Source organism: Limulus polyphemus, unplaced genomic scaffold (genome assembly GCF_000517525.1).
Source record: "Limulus polyphemus unplaced genomic scaffold, Limulus_polyphemus-2.1.2 Scaffold1707, whole genome shotgun sequence".
Classification (NCBI taxonomy): domain Eukaryota; kingdom Metazoa; phylum Arthropoda; class Merostomata; order Xiphosura; family Limulidae; genus Limulus; species Limulus polyphemus.
In genome coordinates, this window is record NW_013667317.1 from 107,906 (window position 1) to 113,217 (window position 5,312).

A 5,312-nucleotide genomic window follows, 5' to 3' on the forward strand; every position below is an offset into this window, starting at 1 on the left:
ATCAAATAGTTGTTGTCTTGTACCTTAAATACTACTTCGGCATGGCTAAACTATATTTCAAAACAAATACGAATGCAATAGCTCAAGAATTAAAAACTTGTATTTCCTACACCTGAGCAGTAACACCTCACATTGTGACGGATTTATTATTATATATTTATTTTAATGTCTACGTTTGTTTAGATTAAGTTTATATTTAGAAATATGCATAGCTTATAGTGTTAAATGTGTATTGCAAAACTTCCGCCTATTTTCTAAAGTTGTAGAAAATTCTCGAGTATAAGAATCAACAATATGTGTATGTACGTAAACGCTTAATGTAGCTTTGTATTGTTACGTAATCTGAATTTTATAGAAACTTTCCACATGCCTATAAATTTAACGGCTGGTGGTGATGTCTAGCTGCCTTCCCTCTAGTCTTTCACTGCTAGATTAGGGATGGCTAACGCAGATAGCCCTCGTGTAACTTTGCGCGAAATTCAAAACCAACCATTACCAACTGGATCCAGATGGTAGTGGTCTGCTAGTAAGTTATTTCGCAATATTAATGCTTGGAAATTTGATCGCAAAACTTTTGTTAACGGATAATCATTAGTAGAAGGCAACAGATCTGTTTGTGCACCTTAGATTCGCAGAAGTTGATGTAGCATGCCACGTTAACATATGTGCCACCTCTGTTCTAAAGACCACACACGAAAGTGTGTTGTATTCCAGCAGTGATTCTTGAGTCCTGTTCACCAAGAATGATGTTTCTGCTGTCAATAGTGGTGGTGATGAGTACGATGTTGTTTGATGAAAACATTTCAGTATAGTTTAGAAAGACTATATTAACACGTGATAAGACTTCTGAGATTCATAGCAAGCGGATGTGGTGAAAGTTTTTATTAAGGGTTAGCATATGTATAGTACAGGTAGCTACCATTTCCAGATAGTTGCTCATATTTTACACGTGAGGTGTAAGTTTTAGTAATTAGTTTACTGCATTCACATTGGATTTAAAATAAAGCTTAAAGATGCCAAACTATTGTTTGAGTTGCAAAAGAATACAAATTATTTGATATACATGAAGTTTCTGTTTAATAAACAACACATGTTTTAGCATTATGTTAGGGTTAACGCTGAGTTAACAAATTTTACATTTTGGGCATAGAGGTAACTTTTATGCACAAAAACAGATTGGACTATTACATTCTAGTTTATTTTAAGATAAAGCCGAGACGTCAAATCAATTTGGAGTTGATAAAATGCAGATTTATTCATTTTACTCATTCATTTAAGTTGGCATGTCAGTACATGATATCATTTATTAGTTATCTTATTAACCAGATATGTTATTCCATAATTTTTTTTTAGATTTCTTAATGAATACTTCTTTGACTGTTGCACGTTGAAACGGACTAAAATATAACACGTCACTACAATCAAGGTAAAACAATAACAACAAAAATAGCAATTTATTCAACTATAACAACATTTAGAAATAAATTCAACAGTTAACAAAACACAGTTAATAAACACGTGCCTAGCTAGTACTTGACATTAATGTTAATTAACAATATATCATAAATATCAATATTATTTCAAATAATGGAATCAGGAAAAAGAACCAGAAAAACTAAATTCAAAAAATAAAATACAATACAGTAACATAAAAAATACCTTTCAATATTAATAACAACATCGAGTGATAAACAGCAAAAATTCATTAACTATCTCGTGACTCTCTCTGTTAGTGAAGCTTCTGGCAGGGTATTTATTACCGTTTAAGTCACGAGAGTACACCTCATGTGATCATAAATTTACATAATTTTCTGCTACATTAATAATATCTGTACGTTACCGCTAGGGAAGCTGGTATCAGTTTCACCATAAATATATATTTACTCAAAATACAAATGATTAGCTAGAAGGTGAGTTAGCGTTTTAATGCAACTAAAAATTCATAGATAAACTAAACGATAGAAGGAAATAGTAAATGAACGATAACCACAACAATAACCATAAAGAAAATGGAATTGGCTATCTCAGAATGTCTAGTATTATATTTAGTAAAACATTTCAGTATATTAAAAGTGGAAGTAATGTCATTCAATATGTTTATTTTTATGTTATTAAAGCACTATTTTTATGTATATCTAATCAATAAAATAATCTCTAGTATTACAATATTAAGGGTTAAACACAAAATATTTTATCTTTTTTATATTTAATAAAAGTTTAACAATTCTGAAGTATTCAGACAAAATACTTAAATCATGATTTCATATTTTTTAAAACAATCACTCTAAGATACATCAATATTATCAGCATACATTTTTATGTTTGATTACGTTAAGAATATTCACTAAATTATTGATATAAATAATAAAAAAGGTTAGAACCAATGCTTATGCGTGCGGGATTCCACATACTATATCGCTAAATGCTGATACGAGTCCACTAAATAAACAGTTTGCAGTCAGACAGATAATTTTTACAAAGGTCGAAGCAAATTATCTTAATTCCACAGTATTGAATCTTCTTAAGTAGAATTGAATGACCAACTATATTGTACAGTTTTTTTAACTACACTTCTTACTTTCAGAGTTTTGAAAATAATATTGATGAACTAAAATATTATGATTTTAAGTTTTATTTTCAAAAAATGTTATTATAGAAGTATTTATTAATCATCAGACGAATTACAAAAACAAAAGAAAAAAATCGAAATAAGTAAATAATTGCTACAATTATCAACTTCTCCAGATTTGTAAATTGTCATTTTAAGATACCACAGTATTCTTATTTATTGAAATTCTCTAAAAATAAATTAGAATCGTAATAAACGAAGATTCACTTAGATTTAGTTGGCAAGTGAGTAATAAAAAAGTAAACGTTTAGGCTTAGTAAAAAGGATATAATCATCTTAGGTAAAAAATCGTTACGAGAAGGAAAATTTAAACGTTCAGTGCAGTGGAAATTACATGAAAGACTGCATTCTGAGAAAATGAAAAAAATAAATACATATGTTTGTTTATTTAATTGCTCCTCCCCTGTCAGATACAACCACAATATTACAGTTCGCGAACCTTGAGCTATTCAAGACGAGGCTACCAACAATCACATGATAAACCGTAAAATGACCACTAGTGCCCCCATGGGAATATGTGAGCTTTTAATTTACGTAAGCATAGAAATACCCTAAACTTGGTGGTCACACAAAAAAGTCACAGTCCCAAAGTGCAGATATAAGGTGGTTAAAATTGAACTGTTGAAACAAATATATAAAGTATAGAAATATTTAGTGATTCTTGAATACTCTTGACATTAGTTTAGGTATTTGCTGGATCTGATGCAATTTAGCAGAAAATAATTATTAAATGCATTTTATATAGTAATGATTTTTAAAAGTTTTAAAAGTAGACAAAATGAGACAATTAATTATATTCAAATAATGAACATATTTAATTACAACTTTATTGTTTTATCTGCATACTGCTTTATTTTTTTCTTGAACTTTTAGTTTCAAATTTGAACCTGCTTAACGGAGTAGGTCCAGGAGCTTCCAAACTGGGACCGCAGAAAAGTTTCAGAAGGGCCGTAGTAAATACACAAAATACACAATACTGATATTTCTAAAATTAAATTTTCGTTGATTATTTGAAAATGTTGTTTGCAATGAAAACAAGTTACTCAGCATTTATAGGTTAATAGGGTTGGGGCTGGAAGGTTCAGTCAGGATGCACAATGTTTTGAGGGGCTTTGCGCTAAGAAAGCTTAGGAACTCCTGGTTTTTCCAACACTACTTGGGAAACATTACAAAACATAGTATACCAGAAATCACAAGCCTGAATCAAACTATCCTAAACCTTAGAACAACAACAATAAAAAAATGTGTAATTGACAAGTTTATTTATAGTTAAGTACAAACCTATACAATGGATTAACTGTGCTCTGTCTACCACCGGTATCAAAACCCGGTATCTAGTGTTGTAAGTTCGCAGACATACCGCTGTGCCACTGGGAGGGTGCTAAATTAACAACACAAAAGTACGGACAAAAAATTGGAGACCAAATTTCCATTCTTCAAGTCAAAGGAATTACTGAAAAGTACATTTATGTATTTTTTAAGAGAATTGTATTCTTCATTAATTAGGACATGATAAAATTTCGAAGGTAAACAATCCTAATGTTTGCAAGTTTAACTTGTAAATATAAATAAATGAATGCTTATAAAATCCCATAAAATTTTGATTTATAGTGTTTTTTATTACAGCAAATATGCAAAGTGTGAAATATGGAGCATTATGGAACAGTTATTTGTTAAAGAAACACTAAATACTATATGAATACTTTTTTTTACAACTTGAAACAGTTTGGCATTTGATAGATTACCACTTTTACGCCACGCATCCAAACGTATTCCTAATTACTTTCAGAATCCAGTTAATAAATTTCGATAATATTATCTAATAAAAAGGATAACGGTTATACTGATTTAAAAACATTAAGATATTATTCTTTCTCATGTTAATTACTTTAACTTTACTAATGGCGTTTTATCTAGCACTTAAGAATCTCTATCATAAATATAAAAGTGCGCCATCTCTTGCTCTATATAAAAATTAAAACATTAATTGAAGTTGAAAATAACGACATTTTCAAAAATAAAACACTCTATGAGCCTATTGTAGTACATATAATGTATTCTGTGTTAGAAAAAAACACAGAAATAAACAGATTTAATATTTGTTGAGGATCTCACATTTTAAAACTCTACACGAAGATAGAGCATAGATGTTTTGGTTAAAAAATGGAGTAACAAACCAAATGCTTATTTCCAACCTATAAATATAACACATACCTCTTCTACTTATTGGATGATATGTTAATATGAAATTATGCCATGTCCAAAACAGATATAGAAGATACATAGGTATACAAGAAACTGAAAAAAGCTAGAAAGATATGTGTATTAGGTCGTCATGAAATTAATGTCGCGTTTTGGAATATTTTCATTAACCACCCCCCAAAAAAACGTACATCACTTATAATAGTTAAACGAACCGCCTAAACATCACGTTAATGTAGCCTATATAATACTGTTGCGTCAGCGAAGTCACATGACTAGTGTCACGCCACGTTTCTAGAACTATCCTGTACCTTGGCGAATACTCTAGCATTTACTAGATATAGGGTAGTCTGATATACAAAAGAGGGTGACAACGTTACGGGAAGACAAGAATGTGTGTGTAGGTAGTGAGTAATTGATCTGCAGTCACAGGGTATTGTTGAAGTTAACGTTCGTTTGTTTTAGCGCGAATATTGAAATT